The sequence below is a fragment of the Mercenaria mercenaria genome, chromosome 7 (genome assembly GCF_021730395.1).
Source record: "Mercenaria mercenaria strain notata chromosome 7, MADL_Memer_1, whole genome shotgun sequence".
Lineage (NCBI taxonomy): Eukaryota > Metazoa > Mollusca > Bivalvia > Venerida > Veneridae > Mercenaria > Mercenaria mercenaria.
Genome location: NC_069367.1, coordinates 52,481,675 through 52,507,645, shown reverse-complemented (window position 1 = coordinate 52,507,645; position 25,971 = coordinate 52,481,675). Strand labels below are relative to the sequence as shown.

At 41.2% G+C, this 25,971-nt stretch overlaps 1 long non-coding RNA gene across 1 annotated transcript; it reads right to left on the bottom strand.

Annotated features, from left to right (window-relative positions):
* Nucleotides 1-22,956: 22,956 nt before the first annotated feature.
* LOC128558596 (uncharacterized) lies at nt 22,957-25,593 on the bottom strand. Its single transcript, XR_008371749.1, has 3 exons — nt 24,532-25,593; nt 23,832-23,959; nt 22,957-23,054 (listed from the first exon to the last, which is right to left on the bottom strand). It is a non-coding gene; the product is annotated as an uncharacterized LOC128558596 (long non-coding RNA).
* Between the last annotated feature and the right edge of the window lie 378 nt (nt 25,594-25,971).

Below are 25,971 nucleotides of genomic sequence, written 5' to 3'. Positions count from 1 at the left end.
TAATTTATTGTATGTTTTAGAATTACACATGTATGCTATCTTACCTTATTTATCCAGTGTATTCCATTTAAATATTTGACAACCACCGATCTCTCACGAAAGGATGCGAACTAAACATATCCTCGTCACAATTTAATCTTTCCCTACGATCTTGTTCATATTTACAATCTGTCATGCTTCGGAGCTCGCTTTCATTTCAGAAACGAGAAGCGAACTGTTTAACTTTATATGTAGCGACGTTATGATTTATGTTGATGTGTATTTGTTTTATTTCTTGTTAGTCATATATGATTTAATGTAAATGATAAAACGTTAATGTTTTTTCTTTATATTTCTTTAATAAACCAAGTTTTTAGGCTACTTTATCAATAATAGGGCGACTCGAGTTAGACCGATAGAAATTAAAATCGATGTACATAATGGTATTTGTAAACAGAACTGAACTGTTTAAATATTTGTCTTAAATCACATAATTATTACCACATTTTAAGGTTTTTTTCCTTAATCATTTCACGTGGCAGTTAATACAAAAAAGGCTTTTCTATTCAAAGTTTTTAAATATATGTATACACGTTTGGCTTGTTCTTAGGAGAAAGTAATTTTACAATGTATAATATCAAAAAAGTAAAATTTCACATTATTGTGAACACGGATTTTGCAAATTACTTACTGCTATAGCAATTATGAAAAATTTACTTTACACTATCACAACGTTATCGCGACTCAGGATGAATACATCAATTTGAACATAAATTCCTTACCTAATTCAGGCTATATCCTCTTCAGTTTTGCGCCAATTATTATTTTATCCATCGTTCTGTATTTCCTTAAAAAAGTGTTCACTGTAATTTGGAGTTTTCACATAGTTCTGGAGAAAATACGTATTTATTCAGTCAAGCACATACATGTATGTAGACTATTTGTACACAACAGATAAAACAGCAAACAAAATATGCCTCGTTTTTGTTAAAATATAACAAATATTCATTTTTATCGCAAATAAAAATCACCGATGCGTTTCTTTTAGGAAAACAGACGACAGATTTTGTGCACCTTTTGAAAAACGATATTTCATTGCATCAAAGTTGTAAACCGATATCTGATTGGTTGGATAATAGTTTCTGCGGGGGTTTCAAGATCATTGTCACGTTTGCTGCTTGGATTCACAATATAATTGGGTCCTTTTGGTAACTATTTGATAAGAAGTAGAATAGATATTTATTTGTAAATTATTCGGGATGGGTCAGGATACAATTCAGGTTTTGACTATTCCGTCGCTTTATCTGATTTAAAGGCAAATGTCATTGAAATTTTATTGTTATATGTTGCCATGATATGGTCACTTTACCCGATACAATTTCATAAATTCTGTGTTATCAATTTGTTTATAGGCGCTTTAAAAGCGATGAAATACTAAAAGCAACTTTTATACAATTTCACTGTTTATTAATCATCTGACAGGGAATTCAGAATGAATTATATACACGAGGACCAGTTGAGCCAAAGTCGTTCACCTGAAGAAAACCTTAACCAGACTATTAGTAAGTAATTTAAGTTAGGTTAAATTTCTTTAAGCTGTTCATTGGAACAATTGTGCCCCCTCTATGAGTGGTGGGGGCATAGAGATTTAGTCTTGTCCGTGCGTCCGTATGTGTGTCCGTCCGGAAAAAATTGTGACGCTCCTAGCTCAAGAAGTATTTGATATAAATTGATGAAACCTTGCACGAGACTTTATTATTATAAGAACTTGCGCACCTCTTATTTTTTTGTCTGGCCCAGTCCCGTATTTCCAGAGTTTTGGCCCCTAAAATAGTCCAAAATGCACATTTTCATCTTGTGACGTGCATATCTCAAAAAGTGTTTCATACAAATCCATGGAACCTTGCATGAGTCTTCATCATGATATGAATTTGCACACCTCTTATTTTTCGTCTGGCTCCGCCCCCCCCCCCCCCCCCCCCCCCCCCCCCCCATTTCCAGACTTACGGTCCCTGAAATAGTCAAAAATGTACAATTTAACCTTGTTACACGCCTAGCTCAGAAAGTATTTGATATAAATTGATGAAACCTTGCACGAGTTTTATTCATGATGTGACCTTGCACACTTGGCATTCTTCTTTAGATTTTAGAGCTAATTACAGAGTTACAGGCTCTTGAAATAGCTAAAATAGTGGATTTTTGTTTGTGCTACTCATAGCTTAAAACGTATACGGCCTAGAATAATGAATCTTTTATATAAAATTTTTGTTGAGGCTATACCCTCTTAAGACTGCAAACGGTTGAATTATTGCCCCTTATTTGTGACAAATGTACCAGTGTAGGCATACCCTGTGTCCAACAGACATATTCTAGTTTTGTTTCTATATTTTGCAGTCACGCACCAAAAACGCATAACCATAAGAAGTAATCATATAAAGGTATTTCTATTTTACATGTAGTAGCCCTTAAAAGGGCCCGGGTGCCCCCTCCCCCTCCCCCTTTTGACAGACTTGACACTAAACCTTATATCGATGTTACAGACCAACTTTGAGGAAGATCCATCAAGCGGTTAATGAGGAGTATTTAAAAGGTATTTATATCTTAAGCTCTTATGGTCTCTAAAAGGGGCCAAGTGCCCCAAACTGAGCAAACATGGTACAGGACCTTATAATGATGCTCCAGATAAGGTTTGACGAGGACCCATCCAGGAGTAAATTGAAAGAAGTTAGTGCAAGTTATTTCTTGTTGAGTCAAAGTTTGATGAATATCCATTAAGCGGCTCATGAGAAGTCATTTAAAGACATTTCTAGTTTTAAATCTAGTGGCTCCTAAAAGGTGCCAAGCACCAGCCAATTAAACAAATGTTGGAGAGAACCTTACAATGATGCTACAGACCAAGTTTGATGAAAATCAATTGAGTGGTTCACGAGAATGAAGATTTATCAAACGGTTCATAAGAAGAAGTCTTTAAAAGGTATTTCTACTTTTAGCTCTAGTGGCCCCTAAAAGGGGCAAAGTCCCACAATCAAACAGATTCAATTTTGAGAAAAGACCTAATCATCCTTTAAGACTAGGCTTGATGGATCTCCATCAAGCGGTTCATGAGAAGAAGTCATTTTATGGCATTTCTAATTTTAGCTCTGGTAGCCGTCGAAAGATGCAAATCATCCCTATCCGAAGAAATGTGGGAGAGGACATTATAATAATGCTAAAAACCATGTTTGATGAACATCCATCCAGCAGTTCATGAGCGTCGTTCAAAGGTTTTTCTTCTTCTATTTTAGCTCTATCGACCCAAATGCACCCCATTTGAACAAACTTGGTATTTAGAGAAGACTTGGTAAAAGCAGGGCGAAAAAAGCCTTTCTCGCGATTGAAAACGTTACCACAGCATAAAATGTACACGTTAGATCATAGCACTAGTAAGTAAAATTGAAAAACGGAATAAGAAACTGGCTCCCTTTTCCATTTTCAAAGGCCGAATAGGGAATAGAACACAGAGCATGATCATACCTTAATCGCAATAAAATCTTTTCAAAAAGTGCATACACATTATCGTCATAAAATATTTTAAGGACATAAGTGGTATTTTCCACGGATATGACCGTGTATGACTAAAACAGAGGTACAAAGTTCGAATAAGGAACCGGACTATTCGGAGACGATTTGGTAAAAGCAGTGGGAAAATAATCCTTATTCGCGACTGACAACGTTCCACGGCTTAAATGAACACGTTTACTAGATCACAATACGAATAAGTAAGATCTATTCCTTTTTCGAAAGTCGAATAAGGAATAGAACACAGGAAATGAAAATAATTTAATCGCAATAAAATCATTTCGAAGTGTATATACATTGTCGTCATAAAATGTTTTAATGATATAAGTGGTATTTTCCACGGATATGATAGGGATATGATAGAGTATGACTTGACATAGAGGTACAAAGGTAAATAAGGAACTGGACTATCCGGAGACGAATGGGTACAAGCAGTGAGGAAATAATCCTTACTCGCGGTTAAAAACGTTCCACAGCTTAAAATGAACACGTTAGATGATAATGGGAACTATCACATGTTATTTGGGAGATATCTTATTTGTTGGTTTTAAATAAATTAATAGTAAATGTCCGTTATGAAGACGAAGCAAATTTTGTGGTGTTTATCCGTAGTGCATATACTACGTCTCATCCTTTTTAACCTTGAGCTGCATTGACGAAAGTGCGTAAAAATCCAGACAATTTAAAATCAACATTTTCCTTTGTGTTAATGCATATTCCAAAACTATACTTCAAAATCATATTCATGAATACCTTGTCTTCTATAATTCCACTATTTCACGGATCGTTGGTACCTGAGATTAAAGATATTTCTCGATTTAAAAGCGACTGAGTAAGGGGGTCGAACGTATTTTGGTTTGTTAAAATTTTAAGCGACAGCCAAAGAGTTGCGAAACATAAAATGGCTGACAAGGTCAGTATTTTTTAAAGAAGTTATGTTCTTTCAACATTTAATGTTATTAATGTCAGAATAATTTGTACATTTATTATATTACTAATGTAACAAATAAGCACAGATAGTGGTCGACTCCTTTTTCATTGTATTTCTGCTGTAATTATATTTGAATTGCTGTAATTATGGATGATTCGGGTAATTACAGTGATAACTGGATCCCAGTATCACACATTAAGTTACAATAGTTACAAGGGAACCAGCTATTTGTTAAAGCAAGTACAGTTGTAAAATACTATGTACAAATTTGGACCAATCAGATACAAGTTCTATAAATACATGTAGCACATCTTCTATAGTATAATTAAATAGGTGGATAAAGTAGGTAGATGGATCACAGATCATTCTGTATCCAGCGATTAATGTAGATACATCGAGGAATTAACTAATAATTTATCGCTGGCCCAGTACCTTGATGAGGAAGTCAGGGCGGATAAATTATTGAAAAAAAAGACGTTTGAAGTTCATTGACTAAAGAAGAGTTGCAGAATTTCAACAAGGTTTTGAACTATAGGACCAGCGCATAGGAGTTTTATCTTACGGATAGTTAAATGCTATAGACGATAACAAATATCGTCTGAGCATCGGAAAGCTGAGGCAGAGACCTAGGCTTTGGTAATCTACCGAGACAGTAGGAGAGTTCCAGCTTATAGACGATTTTGTTTGTTTTTGGTGTAGTGAATAGTGGTCTGAGACCGGTGCAGAGTAGAGGGCGCTAGTAAGGTCAGGCGAGGTCAAGAGCGGGATGAGCCAATGAGAAGCATTCTACGAGTTCAAGCCATCTTGTTTAGACGCCATTGTCATCTATTCATCTTGTCATCTCTGAAATATACTTGCATCCTGATTCTCATTGGCTGTAAGTATTGATATATATGTTCATTCTGTGCATCCTTGGTATCTGTTAAGCTTTAAAGCCAGATATCATTGTATTCTTGTATTATCGGCATCCTGTATAGTGAAAATTCACTATATTGGTGCCAGAGTGGTTTTCGGGCCCACGTAGCAATACGTCAACTTTCCAAAGTTTTTGGGTGAGAGTAGGGTATTAGCGGCTCGAAATACATCGCCGCTATTGTCCAAAAATCCCCATTTCCCTAGCAATTGTCGTGCTTAGTGTGTTTTTAACCACTTAGGTTATTTTAGCCCCGGACCTTACGGGCCCGGGGCACTACCAGCTATAAACCTATAGCGTACCGGGGGCCATCCCGGTGTGGGGAATGAGGCGGTTGGAATAGGTTTCTTTAATATTTCTATTTTGTATTTGTGACTTTTTATATATTTTGAAATAAGTCTATAAATTTGGGCAGGGAAACCGCTGCGCAGAACAGCTGCGCGCGGGACGCGGCGTGGTCCCGGCTTCCGGTTTCTTTGCGCAACCATATTGCGCATAGCTACCGTTCGCCTTCCGCAATATTATATTGTTCGCCTTTGTTTTTGTATTAAACTGCTGAAATAATTGCTTTGTGACTTGTTGTGTATATTGTGTATCTACCATGGATCATCACACTCAAACGTCGGGTAGTACCGACCCGATCTTTATAAATTTTACCGAATTATATGATCTAAGGTCGGTAATTCCGGGGTTATCCCGGGAAGGGGCAAAAAACATTGCCCGGTACCGGAAGAAATACGGGAATATTTCGTATGAGGCATTCATACACATGCGGAATATCAAAGACAGGGACGAAATTGTAAATAAAATCGTATTTACAGAAAACGATGACCTGGGTAAAATAATTGATTGGGAGGAGGAGCTTCAGGAAATAGATATTTAGGGGGAAGTGGACAAGTTTGGCCCTATAGACTGTGTCGAACACAAAACCGTTAAGGACCAAGGTCCGGCAGGTTCTACCATTCCACCTGGGTCTACACCCTTAACAGTGGGTCCAATAAATCATGGTATCCTTGGCGATACGCCTAGGAGGGCGGTTGCTCAACGTCCGCATGTCAAGTTGGAGCATGTTTATTTTGATTACACCCCCCACCTAGGTATGGTGAACCGGAAACTAAGTTCACACAATATGGGGCACAGGGGTCTAATTCCCAATGGCGAGGTCAAACCCCGATAAGACTGGATGCTCCACCTACATATGGGGAGAGCATTGGGGCTTACCAACCCCAGTTGGTTCAGCCAAATACTTGCCTATTACTCCTGGACCAGCATGCCAAACCAGGTTTGTTCAACCCAGTGCTTACCCAGGTATTCAGGGATCCGCCAGTCAGGTGCATTCTGGGGCCCCAGCAAATCAAACTGGGGGTGCAACAGGTACCACCCACCAGACTAAGATGCAACAGTCTGCGTCTATGCCCACACCCCCCACATGGTTACCCCCGCCAGGGGTAGCACCCCTGAGACCTATTGAATCTACTTCACCTTGGTGTCCCCCGTCTGCGGTACCACCTGTTTCAACACCATGGCGGCCTCCACCAGTAACCCCACAGTACTCCGGACTAAACACCAGTACCTCTGATCCATGGCTACTCCCAAGTTCAACACCAGTAGTTGGGGGCCCACCAGGTCTCACTCAGGGGGCATGGTGTCCATCCCCGGTTACACCGGTACCCTGAGGCTTACCCTCCGGTATTGCACCCCCCTGGTGCCCACCACCTACAACTACGTCTGCCGAAAGGCCTTCTTACACTGTCCCTGCACCCTAGTACCCCTCATCTTCAACCCAGGCTAGCGGGGGAGCACCCCCTGTTACCCAACCCAACTGGGGACCACCCCCTGGGACACCGGGGGCTATTACTCATGTGAGTAATCCATACCACTCGCCGGCATCCCAGCCCTGGGACGCAACTAGGTCACCACATTCAGGGAGGGGACCCTGGTACCCCAGGCCACTGGGGCACCACTCCATCTAATACTGGGACCCCTAGGGGTTCTAGAGATACCAGATTACCTAAGGCATTGAACTATGATGGCCAGTTTGATTGGCAATCATTCACAAACCGGTTCGAACGCTATGCACAGGTGAATGGCTGGGATGAGCAGCTATGCAAGGACCAGCTGTGTTGGAACTTAGTAGGTAATGCAGGGGAAATACTTAGCTATAATCAGTACTAGGCAGCCCAATATTAGTTACATGGAGTTAATTGATCGGTTACAACGCCGTTTTGGGGATAACAATCTCCCTGAGACTTATTTGATAGAACTTCAGTCTGCTACTCAAAAGTTAGAGGAAAGTATGGAGGACTGGGCGGACCGCGCTTGTTACAATTGTGGAGATCCAGGGCATTTTGAAGCGAGAATGCCCGGAAAGGCGTTTGTCTCGCAGCAAGTCTCCTTCCGATCGCCGGGTAACGTTCAGGGGGGATGCTGATAGCGAGGGACCCTCCCCTGGCAAGAGGGTTAGGCGGGTTCTATTCCCGTCTGATGAAGGGAATGGGGCAAGTGTCCAGTTCCCAGCATCTCCGCGTGTAACCCCCAGGGAACTGGTAACCCCGGAGATAAGTGGAGATAGTAGTGTGATGTCCTCGTTGGATTTAGAAGAGTTTTTCCAATTTCTAGATCAGAAGGAGTCAGAGCTGTCGTGCGCGTCTGAATACTTTACCCCGCGTGCAAACCCCGGGGAACTTGAACCCCAGGAGATCAGTAATATGTCGGTTGAGTTTAGCACCCCCCCACCCTCCCCCCAATCACCATATGGCCTACAAGGGGTAGTTCAAATACCTCTGAACAAGGGGACAATCATTTCAGCACCCCAAGTACCACCCCAGAGCAGGTCACGCCCGATCCTGGGGATCTGCTTGCAGATAGTGAGGTCAAACAACCCAAAGTGTCGATTGACAACTGAAGTCTTGTGTCAATGTGTAAAGTAGAATTACAGTAGGGAGTAGGCGGGTAGAAGCAGTAGTCGACACGGCTGCTGAGATAACCTTGATTTCAGATAGGTTGTATCATTTCCTGCGTAAGAAACCCCCTGTGCTAAAGAATGTTGAACTTATGACGGCGGCGCGGAACATGCCAATTAGGGGTAAAGTGGTGGGCCCCGTTTTAATGAGAATTGGGGGGAAAATGGTTTCGAGAAAACATGTACGTTGCGCCAATAGAGGATACATGTGCTTGGATTTGATTTCATATACCGGAAAGGGCCATTGTAAACCACGGAGGGAGGTGTTAGTTTTGGCAGTTGGGGTCCCATTGAAATGTTGGGGGTCCAGGCCAACAGGGTCTCCAAGGTCACTGTAACAAAACGGCTGTTTCCCACCAGCTTCACTTACACATGTCCCATGCTCCGGGGAGGATTTGCAACAAGACTTCTTTATCGAAGCGAGGCCTGGCCTCAAGGTTATGATAGCTAGAACTTTACACCAAGGAGGAGATAACCCTTCATTGGCGGTCATTAATGTGTCCAATAATTTCCAGGTGCTTAAGAAGGGGCAGTGGGTGGCCACGGCTCAAGACCCTCTGGAGATTAGCCCAGAGGTAGAGGGAGTAAGGGGTGAAGCAAGTGCTAGGGTGAATCGGGTAGCCAAGGGGCCATCTGAACAAACACAGGTCCCTGAACATTTGAGGGTAATATTAGACAAGAAATATGAGCACTTAACTGATGGTCAAACTGCAGATCTGAAGAGTTTGTTGATTGAATTTCAAGATGTCTTCGCCAAGGACGATCTTGATTTAGGGCATTTTAGGGAAATCGAACATGCAATCGACACTGAGCATGCCCGTCCGGTTAAAGCACGCATGCGACGCACTCCGGTCGGATTCGCGGCGGAGGAGGAGGCACATCTGCACAAAATGTTAGCCGCGGGGGTCATAAGGCCTTCAATATCGGAGTGGGCCTCGCCTCCCGTGTTAATTCGGAAGAGACAATACGGTTCGCTGGTGCGTGGATTACCGCGCCCTCAATGGGGTGTCAATTAAGGATATATACCCTCTCCCGAGGGTAGATGATTGTTTAGACACCTTGGCCGGGAATGAGTGGTTCAGTAAGCTGGACGCAAACAGTGCCTACTGGCAAATCTCAATCCGAGAAGAGGATCGCCATAAAACTGCGTTCCTTACTAAACACGGGCTTTTTGAGCATGTTCGGATGGGGTTTGGGCTCTGCAATGCCCCGGGGACATTTGCACGTGCAATAAACCTCATCCTTAGGGGGCTCAACTGGAAGACGGTCCTAGCTTTCTTAGATGACATACTGGTGTTGGGGAAGGACTTCCCTTCTCATTTGAATAACCTTAGGGAGGCCCTACAACGCTTCCGTCATTATGGCTTAAAGCTTAAGGTAAGGAAATGTGAATTTTTCCAGAAACGTGTAGAGTTTTAAGGGCGTTGGGTCAGCAAGGATTCACTGTCAATGAGCGATGCTGACACTGAGGCGGTCAGAAATTGGCCTAAACCCTAAAGACAGCAAAGAACTTGAGAGATTTCTGGGTTTTGGTCAATTATCATCGGGGTTTTGCCCCGGGTTTCGCGAAGATAGCTCCCGCCCTTGTACACGCTCGTGCACCGAACCCCTTTCCACTGAGGAATAGGGGAAAACACGATTCCTTTGAGCAGCTTAAGACTGCTCTAACAGTCCACCTATCCTGTCCCTTCCGGATACGTCCTCAGAATTTATCCTTGACACGGATGCGTGTGAGGTTTCGCTGGGAGCAGAGCTCTCACAAGTCCAGGGGGGGGTGGAGAAGGTTTATAGCTTATGCAAGTTGTGCGCTTACTCCTGAGCAAAGGGGGTTATGCACCACTAGGAAGGAGTTACTCGGGGTTGGTCAGGTTCACCCGTCATTTTAGGCACTATTTCGGGGCCGTCCCTTTATTGTCCGCACTGACCATGGTAGCCGCATGGTTAGTAAATTTTAAGGAACCTCAGGGCCAGTTGGCACGTTGGAATCGAGGAATTGATCAATACACCATGTATGTTAAGCACAGGCCTGGCAAACTACACGGGAACGCTGATGCCCTATCTAGGCTACCAGTGTAACAGTTCTGCCCCTTGTACAAACTTGGTACCCAATTGCAAGGTCTTCCTTGCTTCCCTTGTAAATACTGTGCCAAGGCACATGATACATGGGAGAAGTTCACGGAGGAAGTAGTTGACACCGTGGCATTGGCGGAAGGTGGGGGGCACATGTATCTGGGGGATGGGGGACCGGGGGTCCGCAGGGTACATCCAAGTGGGGAGGAACTTAAAACCTCTCCAGTCAACCCACCTCAGGGTCAAGGGCAACTCAAGGGCCCTGCTGTTAGGGAAGTCCGTAATACACCCCTAAGTTGTTGGGGGTTTGATCTGGCCGAGCTCGGGGAGGCTCAGCGAGCAGATCCTAATCTGTTGGTTGTGATGGAGTATCTTGAATCTGGGGAAGACCCTGCACAAGGGACTCTAGCGTTAAGAGACCCGTCCGTAAAATATCTATGGTTAAACAAGGATCGTCTGATTATGGACACCGGGGTGGTGCACATTACAAGTCTTGAAGAGGAGGACCGATTGTTGCTTGTCCCAGTGAGTATGAAGTCTAAGGTTATGGAACTAAGCCATGACATACTCGTGTCAGGTCATCAGGGAACCGCTAGGACACTCTTGCGAGTTAAAGAAAGTTTTTTTTGGTATAAGATGGGACGGGATATCCGTATGTATGTGGAGTCTTGTGGGGTTTGCAACCGGAGTAAAAAATCAACCCGCCTGGGAAGGGGGGAAATGGTCCCTTTTCATGCAGGGGCGGTGATGGAACGGGTGCACCTGGACTTCTTGGGGCCGCTCCCCAAGAGCCTAAGGGGTAATGGACACGTGTTGGTCATGGTGGACCAGTTCACAAAATGGTGTGAATCGGTCCCGTTGCCCAGTCAAACAGCAGAGATCACGGCCAGGGCAGCTGTGAATGAGTTTTTTTGTAGGATGGGTTTTCCCTTAGAAATCTTTACTGAGCAGGGGCGGAATTTCGAGAGCAATCTGTTTTCGAACCTGTGTGAAATGCTTAAGATCCACAAAGCAAGAACCACTCCGTATCGCCCATCCGCCAATGGTCTGGTGGAGCGCTATAACCGAACACTTAGAATGCAGTGGGGTTTCAAAAGGGCAGGCACAAAAGGTGGGATGGGTTCTTGCCCCGATCGCGGCAGCTATGCGTTCCTCAGTTAATAGGGCCACAGGGTATACGCCCAATAAGCTTATGTTGGGGCGGGAGGTGAACACCCCAGCGCATCTCATTTTTCCAGGTTCCCGCTGGGTGGGGGATCAAGGAGGAGGGTGAGATTCATACATATTCCGTTAATGCTTCAGACTAAGAAGCTCACTGCATAGCACGTGAACGTCTCAAAACGTATCAGAAGCGCCTGAAGCGCGATTATGATTTGCGCCTCGCGAACGCACATATAATGTTGGGGATGCGGTGTATATTTTTGACACGACAGCCACTAAAGGTAAGTAGGAAGTTGGTGAACCCGTGGAAGGGGCCCAGGGTTGTTTCCGGGCTCTATCCAAATCCATTTTTAGGGTAAAGGTAAAGAATGCCATCTTCACCGCTAATCATGACCGGATGAAGTTGTGCAAAGACGGGAGTTACCGAAATGGGTTCTGGAATCCGAGAAAAGGGGGGGGGGATTCATTGGCATGCCTCAGACTGATGAGGCTGCTGGGGAGGAAATTTATTGTATCTGTCGGAAGCCATGGTCCGGCAGGTTTATGATAATGTGCGATTTCTGTGATACTTGGTATCATGGGTTTTTGTTGAATATCTCGCCCACAGAGGCACTTGATATCCGCAAATACCCAAATGTTTGCTTGTCAGGAGGGATTCAGGAGTGGGCCCTGAAGCAGTGATCGGGAAAGGATAGATCTTCCGGATTGCGGGGGAAAATACTCCCTGTTAAGCCGTTTTCTAGGAGGGTAAAATGACCCCCTTTTACCTTGTTTCAGACTACCATGAGAAGATATCCACGTGGAAGCATGGCCCGCTCCGGCTATGTAGTTGATGAGTTCACGTTCATGAGCGAACCCAACATAGAGCTGGTGGATCCCGGGGAGGAGACCCCCGGGCACGTAGTGAGGGGTCTGGGCCACTTTCCCTTATTGAAAGCCCGTGTAGGCGTATGGCAGGGGTAAGTTTATCCCCTGTCAGTTCCCCTGATCGGAGTGGACCGAGGGGGCGAACAGTGCCCGCCTTGGCCACCAGTTCCCCTTTGGGCAGAGGACTTGACCCTCTGGCTCATAGTTCCCCTCGGGGCTCTGGGGTGAGTGGGGCTAATTCTCCTGGGCCTCATGGGACTGTGAGGAGGAGAATATCCGAGCAGTCTGGGAGGGTATACGGGTCAGTTGGGCAGCCGAGGAGGAAACCTCGGATCGGTCCATTTCACATCCCAGTTGGGCTCCACTTGAGGTCCCCAAATCTAGTGAGGTTACAATTCCCCTTGAGGAATCAGGGGCGGATATGTCCATATCCTCATCCAAGCCAGGAAGTCCATTGACTTCGCCAGTGGTGGGGGAGTATACGGCCCGGGTAGAAGTTGCGCAGTCCACCTGGCCAGTAGACTCTGAGACTGGTATTTCCCCTTTCATCCTACCAGCAATGAGCGACTCGGGGGAGAGTGAAACCTCACTCAACTCTTTTGAGAAGCCTAGGTTAACCTTGACCCAAGAGGGTTTCCAGTTAGGGGGGAGGTCCGGGACGGAAGCTGCTTCTGGCAGTATTAGACGGGTGCCGAAGAGGCAACGCTCCCTTGAACCTTCTTTGGTCCCCCCTGAAGAAAGCCTATGGGGATGCAACTCAGGTTGTACGCCCTAAGGCAAGCTCTGTGCCTAACCCAGCCAACAACCCTTCTCAAGGAGCTCCTTGGGAAGGAGCCCGTCCTAAAACCCAGGGGAGTGTCCGGAAACGATTGTGCTCTGTCCGCAATTGTGAGGCTCGGGCTGCGGACATGAAGACCCATGTCCGGAGGTCACATTTGCCCGTGTCGTTCCATTCGGGGGCTCGAAACCCCACTATCCTCAGGGAAAGGGGGCGACAAGTCCAGTGGTTGGCCAGTCGGGTGATAGGGGGTGATGGCACCCTTCCTCGCTTGATCCACTTGATCAATCAGGAGGGAGTCCCTAATCTGGAGCAGGGATTTCAATCCGACCAGATCGCCAATATGGCGTTGTTCGCACGGGTCAACGGGTGGAGGGCTGAACTGGTGCCCAGCCTCAGACCCATCCTCCGGTCTCCTATGGTCCTAGGGGATTGGAGGTGTCTGGCAGTGGCGGTTAACTTTCTATCCGCCGCTGACCAGCTGTCCTTTGTTCAGGGGGAAGCTGCATCAGGCAGTTTGCGTCCTAGGGGGGAAGCTTCCGGGGAGTTGGGGGGGGGGGGGTTAACGTACCCACATCCCCGGAGAAGGCCCAAAACCCAGAAGTACAGCCGGAAGGGGCAAACTTGCCCGGGAGGGGGAACCGAGGGAAAGGGGGTGGGGTGGTAGATACCCATTTTCACCTTGATCGTCTGACCAGGTAGTTGGGGCTCTCTATTACTGCCCCATATGGGGATATTATTAGAGGTGTGGGACCAGCGCCCGCAGGTCAATCGGTGGGGATTAAGGAGTGGTCACTTCCTTCTGCGACCCCCGTTCTTTCCCTCGTTAATGGGGTGGAAGAGCTGATAACCAGGGAGGTGTGTACAACCGTGGGGTACATCCAAAAATCAGTTGCCCTCAGTAACCGGCAGGAGCGGGAACTTATGTTCCGCTCTGGGACTCTCGTCGCCTGGTGGGTTATGGGGAGGTGGGTCTAGATAGGACCACTCACCCTTATGAGTGGGTGGCTCAAGAGGAGTTCCTTCAGGAGTTACTGCGATGGGTACCTCCTGAGGGGGTTCTGGTCCTTCATGCCCGGGGTGTCCCCCGGGATAGGCTCAATATGGAGCCGACCCTGAGGCTCCTGTCACTGTGTCAGGCGTCCGGAATCCCTAGCATGCAGTACATTCAACTGCATTGCTTCCAGGGGTCCACTGATCTAGTCAATCGGTGGAGGGAAGCGTTTCCCAACACTTACTTTAGTGTAAATAACGGGGTGGGAAGTTTTGACACAGACCAGTTGGCTGGTTTGAAGAGCGTCCCCTCCGATAGGTTAATCTTGGAGATTGATGGCCCGCATTTCGCTCCCCGCGGGTATCCCCACAATGCCCCACACCTGCTGGGTATCACAGCAGTATTGGTGGCCCGTATCCTGGGGGTTTCCCCTCAGGTACTTATGTCCCGCACTTGTGCTAATGCTAACAAGCTGTTCTTTCACGACTAAGTGCGTGATAAGCCTATGTCCGGGGGTTCCCCCTTGGGCTCCCATGTCCCCATGTCCGTGAATGTTAATTGGCCTGTCTTTCTGTGGTCTTTTTGTTGAATTTGGTTCTCTTTGCCTTTAACTTGGTGATGAGATCCCTGTCCGTTTAGTATTTAGGTCAACCTTTCAGTGGGCAGGAATGTACTCCCAGTCTACCAGGGTTAAACTGTCCCGGTGCCTGTGAAGTAGTTTCCATTTGTATGGTTTTGCCCTTGGGAGTGATATATATATCCCACGTGGATTGTGTTAAATTTAATGTTGCACTTTATTTTTGGGAGTGATGCATATTTCCCACCTGGATTATGTTAAATTTGCTGTTGCACTTTATTTTTGGGAGTGATGTGTATTTCCCACCTGGATTATGTTAATTTTACTATCTGCTGTATTATCCGTTCTATGGGACTTTATCTGTGGGGCGGTTAGGGAGTAACAATTAAGTCCCACCTGGATGTTGGTCCTCAACAAACCCGTTCGTTCTTTGTCCCTATGTGCTCGTGCTTGTACCTCCCCTTTGCGAGCGGTTTGTGGAGTTTCACTCATTCCCTAACGGTCATGTATCCACTCACCCCAGATTAGTGGCCAAACTTGGTCAAATTAGTTAGAGGCAATTTCGCCTTTCCCTAGGTTTACCGGTTTCAGTCTTCGCTGGGTCAACCCTATAGACCAGGTTTAGCGCCTTTTGTTAGCCCCACCCCTGGGGAGACCCAAAGATTCTACCCCGGGGACCTGGTTTATAAGAAAGGGAGGAGTGTAGTGAATAGTGGTCTGAGACCGGTGCAGAGTAGAGGGCGCTAGTGAGGTCAGGCGAGGTCACGAGCGGGATGAGCCAATGAGAAGCATTCTACGAGTTCAAGCCATCTTGTTTAGACGCCATTGTCATCTATTCATCTTGTCATCTCTGAAATCTACTTGCATCCTGATTCTCATCGGCTGTAAGTATTGATGTATATGTTCATTCTGTGCATCCTTGGTACCTGTTAAGCTTTAAAGCCAGATATCATTGTATTCTTGTATTGTGAAAATTCACTATATTGGTTTAACGCCATTTTTCAACAGACGGCGTCAGTTCATGTTCCTGCATTATGTACCAGTACAAACCTGTTCTTAGCAAGTAACTGCCAACTTCCCCACGTGGAGGACGAATTATGTTAGACACTGTTTTTTATCAAATCGTCGCGGAGAACATACGCCCCACCCGGGGATTGAACTCGCGACCCTAACGTTCTCCCTAAGCAAAGCCGGCGGGCTAGCTTATAGATGAGGTTCAGCGTTAGAGGCAGAGTACAGCCCAGACTTCGGGGTTATATTTATGATAGTTAAATGCTACATGTGATAGCATATAAGCGCTGAGCATACAGGAGTCACAGCAAACATATAGAGTTACAGCTTTAATTAAGAGGACACAGGCTGAGAATCTACGCGATAGGACTCGTACGTTGTTACTCAAAGACATTGTCTTACAGAAACTTCAACAAAAAGACCAGTCAAATATAGTATCTCCAGCCTATAGGAGTTTGAGCTGATTTCATTTTTTGAAGGTTGATAGTTGAAACATTTAGTGATTTTTGCTTGAGACCTGGAATTATCTAGCTCATAATTTAAATCATTTACAAATTATTGGTACACAAATCATTTAGGCAAGGTAGCCAGAGGAAAACTTTATAATAATAATATCCTTTCCGCATCCATAACGTAATTAAACGTATTAGCGTCTGATGGCTCTTTCACGCTTCCGTAGAATCAACATTTGTTACACGAAATTCAGTTTAAAAATATTTCTGAAATGTCTAGGTCTGCAGTTCTCAAATACGGTTATATATCTTACATCCGAGGCATATACTGACACTTTCAAACAGAATAGAAATTGATAAAATTGCCGAGTTCAAAAATAAGTACCTTTCCTCTACGATATTGATCTGGTCAAACATTCTGGAGGTATTCAGACAATCGTATTGCAATGGACAGGTCCCGAAAAATACTTAACAGCTACGGGGCTAAGAGGGTAGTTGATTCGGGTGGTGTTTGTCTCCAGCACCCATGTATAAGGGTTCAGAGTCCGAGACTGTTTCAAGGGGGTGCAGTTCATTTGTCTGAAGAGGGGGATACGTTGTTTCTTAATTTGGCTAGTCAGTCGGATGCCATTGTTAATATCTGATGGGCTTATTGATTGTGAACGGTCTGGGCGCGGATTCAAATACTATGTTTTGTTCGCTGGTGCCAAATAAGTATTTGTTTTATTTTTCGATGGCCGTCGTTCCCTGAGCTCACTAGGACTCCAGGACCGACGGCCATACGGCGGCCAGCGAATTTCTGACGCGTAACTCTACTTCTTGCATATGCTACAAGCCTCTGTTTCCCAGGGCCAAATTGACAATAATTAACATGATTCAAATCTTAGAACTATGATCCGAACGATTGGAACTAATTGTTGCTGTTGTTGTTTAAACCATACCAATTTGGGACGTGTGTGGTGACATTGGTTTTGAAACAATGCCCTATTGTGGCTTTAATTAACTCCAAGTTGCCGGGATACCATACATGCATGGATCCAGCCAATTTTCTCTGGAAGGGGGTGGGGTCGGAGGATCCGACCAGCCCCTTACCATGACAAACATGTGTCTTTATACACTAAATAATTTGATGTGAGCAGCTAGGCGTTTCGGGGGCATGCCCCCCCACCCCCCCTCCCCGGAATATTTTTAAATTCAACGCTTTATTCCTCCATTCTGTGACATTTTAGGAGCATTTGAAAACACCTTTTCCACTACCAATTTTATACACAATATACCCCTTATTTTCACATTTGTATGAGCTCACCTGTTAAATTTGGGAAAATAATAAAATCAAGTTTTCTTATAGGTAAAATCCCTTGAGATAATTTACATTAATATGAATTACGTCGTGGTCATATGTAGCTACAGCCACATGCACTTTGGATGTGGTCCTATTTGCATTTTCGAAAAAACATTTTTCTTTCCTTCTCATCTTTCCCTTTTTTAGGATTTTCCAGGGGGTCCGGACGCTCCCCCCCCCCCCACTCTATATTCAATATGAAAAGACACTCATGTAATATCTTTGCAGGGCAATTACTCTGAACCACGCTGATAGCGGATAAATACATTCCATCACTTCGTATGTCCGTTATACATTTTTGCATGGCAATTACTCTGAACCACTGTATCCAGGGAAAAAATGGAACTAGCGTAAGTTAACACGTACTTTTTTTAATTTCTAAAGCTATAACCAATTTTACAGCTACAATATCTTACAAACCTGTTCTCAGCAAGTAACTGCCAACTTCCCCACATGAATCAGAGGTGGAAACCTAATGATTTCAGACACAGTGTCGTTTATCAAATAGTCACGGAGAACATACGCACCGCCCGAGGATCGAACTCACGACCCCGCGATCCGTAGACCAACGCTCTTAAAATGCTGGAGGAACCAGGTTTATATTTTATCTATAAATTATGTAATTGTAATTGTTTGCAACTATTTGTAATTTCATCACATACAAAAGAGGTTGTTACAGTTTACGAATCTACTTGATTCGGAAATAATGTAAAAATGTATGTACGTGTGTGTTAAAATATCAGCTGCAAACATAATAATATTGCAAGATGTAAATAAAAATAAGAAGTGTTAGATCTTTTGATATATTCCTGTCTGCTTTAAAGGGAATTCCTATAGTTTTTAATGCGCATCTTTCTGCGCAGCCGGCACTTTCTATGGAAAACTGAACTGAAGTCAACATTTGTTGAAACATGTTACAGACAATCTTAAATATGAGGAATCTTGAATGAAATAACATTTTGATAAGTTATATCAGTAATCAAATGTTGATACTGGTTTATGTTGTATTGACAAGTATCATGCCTGACCGGTATCTTGCTATTTATGTGGTTGTGTTTTCACATCGCATTTTAGTATAAAGACAGTGTTGTTCATATAATGTAAGATAATTGACTTAGTACTGATAAGACAATATCACCTTTCAGATTATTTAGTATGCAATTATAGAAAGAATTAAGAATTTTTAAAACTTTTTTAAAACTTTTAGCAGACATACATGTAATCAATTTGGGCAGGTTCGCGCAATTTCCGTCCGAACAGGTGTTTGTATTCAAGCGGTCTTAACATAAAATTTAGCCTGGTGACCCATACATTTTTATGCTCACAATACAATTATCTATACACAAGAAAAAAAGGAAAAAAATCTATGAAAGAGTTTTTTCAAAATTTAAAAAAATATTCTTCACTATGGGTATTTTTCATTGAAAAAAGTTCACAAAAGTAAATATGATTTTTTTTTCATTTGTACCCATCATTGTAAGGATAGAGTATTACAAATATGACTATGATATCAAGTAAGTATATGATAAAATATGTAATAAGAAAAAAACCGTATTGTGCTGCCTGGATGTATATTTTGGTTGGTATTTATGAAAAAGCAGAAAATTATGAAAATGTTCAAAAATCGCTGGCAGTTTCAGCAACAATGGGTGTGTTCAAAGCAATTTTTCACAAAAACAAGCCTGGTGACCTATTATTTTTATTTGTTCATTGTTTTCAGCACACATTTTCCTATCATATATTTGAATTTAAAAAAATTCTATTTCAGGAAAAAAATTATAGGAATTTTTTTAAAAACGATAAAATATTTCCGACTAAAACGTTGTCAAATAATTCTCTCAAAGATTGAACGTCATAATATGTACTGCGTTGTGTAGCAAAGTCCGCACAGTCGATTAAAATGTGTTTAATAGTTAGCGGTGTTTGACATGGTACACATTCTTAGCGGTGTTTGACATGGTACACATTCGGGTTGATCTTCTTTTAAATTATTCAAAAGGTAAGAGTGAGTCAAACGGGTATGACCTATTCGACAGCGAGAAAGAACAACTTCCTCCCTGCGAACAGATCTGTTCCCTTGGTGCTATTCCCCTAGAGTAGGTTTGATATCATGAAGTTTATTGAACGAAGCACGGTTCCATGACGATTGCCATTTAGGTAAAATGTATTTGTTTATATTGAGTCTAAAATCGGTATGTGGTAATTTCAAATTAGATTGTGATAATAAAAGGGATTTCTTTGCTGCAATATCAGCATCCTCGCTTCCATGAATACCAACATGACTAGGAATCCAACAAAATATGATAAACGTTTTTAAAGATAGTTCATGAAGCCTGAGAAGAATATTTTGAATGAATGGATTTTCCATATTTCGGTTATGAATTGACTGTAAAACAGAAAGCGAGTCGGAAAAGATAATAAATTTGTCTGCACTATTTCTTTATATAAAATTTAGCGCTAAATCAATAGCTTTGGCCTCAGCTGAAAATATTGTTGCATTATTTGACAAACGTAATGAGTTCTTGTTTTCAAGTCAGCACTGTGTTTGGAGAGCGTATCAATATCTATGTTAGGACTGAATGAATGTGTTAACCACTTCTATGCCAAGGACCGATTTTGGGCCGAAGTTGCTTACTACGTTGAGTGGCAAGGGCCGACCTGAACTGAACATTGACGCCGTTCATTTCTTGTAGGTGTTATTTTCCAAGCAGAAAGATATACTACCGGCAAATTTTGTTTCTATGGAAATGAAAACATAACAATCTTACTGGCGTATTATGACTTCAGTTTCGAGTTGACGTCACTTAAAAAGACGTTAAAGTATCAAGGTTCCCGTCAAAATAAATACATATCGTTGGTAAAGGGTGTTAAACGACTAGCCAAAGAAACGCGTTAAAAATGACTACAATGCACCAGTCACCAGCTCTACTACTAGAATCTTAAAGAAACGCCATGCAAGAAAGGTCCGTTTCGCCTAATTTTGAACTTCAAATGTGATCTGATATGACGTACTGAAACGGGATAAAACATCCCCAAAAGCCTTTTTTTGTGAACTAAAAATAAAAAAAAGTCACCCTCGGCAATTTCAAGCAATTTTGCAGCAATTGTCTAGTTTTCCCATGCGGCTGAATTTTCTTTTCTTTTCAGCAAACCCGTTTTTTTTTTTCGATAGCTATTGCCGAGAGATCTCCAGTTTGGAGAATTACGGCAAACCTCTCTTGTTCACATCGGGGATGTTTCACAATCGCTTTTTATGCAGAATTGTTGAAACCAAACCGAGTTCTACTTTTGTTGTGAAGGCTTAAAGCGGTGTAAAAATGAAAGTATTTTAAGTTGATTTCCGAACGTTTTATACATGTTTTCACGCGCTTTTGAGCATTATGGCTGTTCAAAGCTTAGTTTTGCAAGGCCATCAATATTTCGCTGAAAGTGTTACAGTTTTCTGATTTAGATGATGGACGAAAGGAAAGTAGCCAATAGTGTAAAGCCTTTATACGAGAAGGAAAGGAAGACCGGGAAGTCATGGTATTTGAGAAATATAAAAAGACTTAAAAAATGCCAGAGGGTTCCCGAAGACAACCACCATGAGAGTTGTAAGCAGCAAGCAGAAGGTATAAAATTAAGTACACATTTCGCATGAAGTCAATCTTGCCTTATCCATTTTTTCCTAATGTCCTTGTATCAACACATCTAGTATATTTTTTTACATCTTCATTCATTTGCTATGAATGTGTATAAATGTTCAGAATTATTCTTTTGAAATAATATCATAAAATACAGTATTGTTTTAAATGCATAATTCGAAGAAGACCTGCATCGTATTTAGACACTTGATGAATAGCTAATCCGTTTTAACTCATACCGAACCTAACTTTCAAAATAATATCAAAAACAAACTTTACACGAGACACTTCGACATTAGCAAACAAGATCTGCAGTTTAAAACGGACGTTCTATTGTGTACCGAAAACTGCATAAAGGCCATATGCATTGAACTATTATTCAATAATTAGGCTTAACTCGGGGCTAGAGGGCGTAGATGGTAAGCACGCATTTCCACTACCATCCATGAACAGGCTCAATCAAACCGAGCCTGCAACATTTTCGTTTTTGTCGTGTTGAGCGACCTGTGGAGTTTCCACTTTTTCTATTTTATGTATACATAGAATTTACATTTTTTATTTCTTTGCGAAATTCACAGGGGGTAGGACGTAATTGGTGTCTTTCGGGGGTTAAAGTGAGAAAATTGTGTCAATCGGGTAAACATGGCGAATTTTGTTGACAAATTATCACCCTAGGGCGGATATTTCTTTGAAGAACACATCTACTTTATATATGTAAGTCTGACCAGAATAGAATAGCTATGTGTAACAAAAAAACAGCATACAAAACACTTATCAGAAAAAAGAAGCGTCGATACGAATATAATAAACTTAAACAGATTGAAAAGCTGAGACATGCCAAACCAAGAGATTTTTGGAAATTATTTTCAAAAAAGAAATCTAAACAGAGTAACATAAAAGTAGAACAGTTTGTTGAATATTTCTCCAATTTAAATTCTGATTTATCAGGCACAACAGTACCGGAAGCAGAGGATTTTTGCTCTGCTGGAGAATGTGATCCGGATGATGCTATTTTTGAGGAGCTTGATGTTGTAATTACTCTTGGTGAAATTAAGTCAGTTTTAAAGACTCTAAAACGTAGCAAAGCATGTGGCATAGACTGTTTGTTAAATGAGTATTTTATTGAATCATTTGATATCATAGGAGGGCATCTAGTTGATCTGTTTAATTCTGTTTTGAATTCAGGTTATTTTCCAGACCAATGGTCTGAGGGAATTATTGTTCCGCTGTTTAAAAAAAAAAGATGTTAACGATGTAAACAATTACAGAGGCATTACTCTTGTTAGCTGTCTTGCAAAAATATTCACTGGTGTATTAAATACTAGAATAAATTCTTGGATTGAAAATAATGATATTTTAAGTGATAATCAATTTGGTTTTAGACGCAATAGATCTACAGTCGATGCAATTTTTGTGTTAAATGCAGTTGTACAAAAAATTTTGAGTGATAAGGGTCGTTTGTATTGTGCTTTCATTGATTTAAAAAAGGCATTTGACAGCATATATCTAAATGGGTTATGGTTTAAGTTTGCAAAGTTAGGTGTTACAGGAAAAATGTTAAATATTATACGCAGTATGTACCATAAAGTCAAATCTTGTGTACAGGGTTGTAAGACATACTCAGAATTTTTTGAATGTGCTGTTGGTTTAAAGCAAGGTGAAGTAATGTCACCAATTCTGTTTTCATTATTTTTAGATGATTTAGAATTATTTTTGCAAAATGACCAGACTTGCGGTTTAACGATAGATGATATTACCTTTATACTGATGTTGTTCGCAGATGATATGGTCATCTTTGGTAAAACACCACAAGACCTTCAGAATAGTTTAGATTTGCTGAAATATATTGTGACAAATGGGGGTTAGCTGTTAATACAGAGAAAACTAAAGTTATGATATTTAAAAAAGGGCTAACATTAATAATGATGAACACTGGAATTATGGGGGCACTGACCTACAACTAGTAAATAATTTTAATTATCTTGGAATGTTTTTAATTACACAGGAAATTTTACATTAAATCAGGAATATCTAGCTGGAAAAGCTCTGAATGTATTAATGATAAAAATAAAACAACTACAACTGAAACCAAAAACAGTATGCCAATTATTTGATGCCTTTGTAGGGTCTACGTTAAATTATTCATGTGAAGTATGGGGTTACTCCAAATCAAAAGAAATAGAAAGAATTCATTTAAAATTCTGTAAGCAATTATTGAATGTAAAAAAATCAACAAGTAACATGGCAGTAGATGGAGAACTTGGCAGATACCCCTTGTATATAAACAGATATGTAAGAATGATTAAATTTTGGTGTAAAATTATAAATAGCAATAACATCATTATTAATACAATGTATACAGAATTATTCAATATGATAGGTACATCTAATGGCAAAAATTGGGCAAATGAAATAAAGTTACTTTTAGACAACTACGGATTTTCTTATGTTTGGAACAACCCAAATACTACAAACCGGAAAACTTTTCCAATTGTGTTTAAGCAAAAAGTCTATGATAATTTTGTACAGACATGGAGCAATAATTTATTACAAAATACTGGTACATTGTTTCTATATAGGAATTTTAAGACATTATTTAATTATGAGGATTACCTTAATTTATTGCCTGTCAAACATCGAATTGCTCTGTCAAGGTTAAGACTGTCATCCCATAAACTACGTGTTGAAACTGACCGGTATTCTCGGAATAGAATTGATCGCCAACTCCGTTACTGCACAAACTGTAATGAAAGAGATATTGAAGATGAATACCATTTCATATTAAAATGTAAAACATATGAACAATTAAGAAAGACATATATTAAGCTATACGTTTTTAGGAATCCTAGTGTATTTAAATTTAACGAATTAATGGAATCAAAAAATCCTAGAATCCTCAGAAATTTAGGTAGATATGTATATGAAGCTTTTGCCCAGAGAAACCAAGTGCCAAATATATTATAGTTTTACTCTTTAAACATTTCCTGTTTTGTTCGTTTTGTTCGTTTTGTACATGACATAGATTGTTTAAGTATGTACACACTAGTTATTAGTGTAAGATACATGTAAATACCAGTGTATATAATGATATATGTACAGTTCACTATTCAGAAATGAATAGTATTAGTTAGAATCGTACATGTTTCATGTACGTGTTAGAAGGTTATGGTCATATAAGGCACTAGTTTTACAGATTTAAAATACTGTTTATTTGCTAATTGTTATATTATTTATATATAATTTAGCAAAATAATATTGTAATCTACACATTATTGTATTAAACTATACTTTTTTGGTTAATAATGTTACCTACCTTATCATCCCAACTTTGTAGATCTAAACCATTTAAGATCTTGTATAATTATCCATCTTTACAGTAAACAGTCAAATACACAACTCTGGAGATCATATTCTGTAACAGAAAGCATGTACAAATTATTAATGTGCTAGATCTATTTCTTCTTTTTATGACATTATGGACAAATGTGTTTACTGTTTTAATGAAATTTGACTGTACATAAAAATATATACATTATAATTATAAATCATAATAATGGATGTAAATCTAATCTGTCATATATGTACATCTAAATGGAGCATAGTTAGTCCATCTATTGGTAATCTGGTGACAGTGTATGACGGATTTGACATATGTGTTACCATAATTATAAACACGTGTTGCACTGTACCACGCGACCCTGGTGAGACGGAAGCAAAATGATATTTTATCACTTTCTATGAAAGTGTGAGACAAAAAGACAATTTAAAAATTTAAAACATTTACATTTTGTACCTCTCACAATTACTTACCTGAGTTTTAAGTCAATTTTTCCTTCAAACAAAACATCCGCTTGTTTATGATCCCATGCGCTCCACTCAAACACCAGGTGCGCACGACCTGATTATTGGATTTCCTTATATGGTACTGATTACTATAGTTGTGTAATACAAATTTAGTACAGATATTTCGATTGGCTACTGCATACGATCTAGTAGTAAAAATATTTAATCAATGAATCTTGTTAATAATGATAGGCCTACATTACTTAAATTGTATTAGCTACTGTGACTACTATTTTTTGTTTTTCTCTTTGTGTTAGTTTATATACGATTGAAAGAAGTTCATTCTTAGGACCACCCGCAGAATTTATATAATTTATTACTTAGATTTTGATCTGTATTTTTTGTATATATTATAATTACGAATTGTATTGGTATGACGAGAAACTGTAGTTTATACACGATAGAAAGAAGTTCATGCTTAGGACCACCCTCAGAATTTATATAAGTTATTATTTTGACCTGTATATTTTTGTATTTTTTATAATTATGAATTGTATTTGTATGACGAGAAACTGTATAAGTTTAAGTCAAATAAAACATTCTTCTTCTTCTTCTTCTTCTTCTTTAAATACTTAATTGCACCAAAAGCTTATCTGCAGCTCGGTTTGGTAAAATTATAAAACGTTTTATAAAAAGAGGTTACGACCCAACTGTTTTGAGACATACCGAACCCGTTTACAGTTGGACACTACGCTTCCCTCCTTGATTGTGACTGACGGAAGAGGGGGGGGGGGGGGGGGGAACTCTATGATAAGCAGTTTTTAAATCCTACCAGGACTGAACTGTTTTGATATCTGTCTTCTGGCCTGTTTCGTCAGGCCCTTAAGGGTGTTTCTCTTGTTGCTCTGTCTTCTGAAAAGGCATTGAGTACATGCTTTTTTGGTACTAAAGGTTTGCTTTTTATATATTT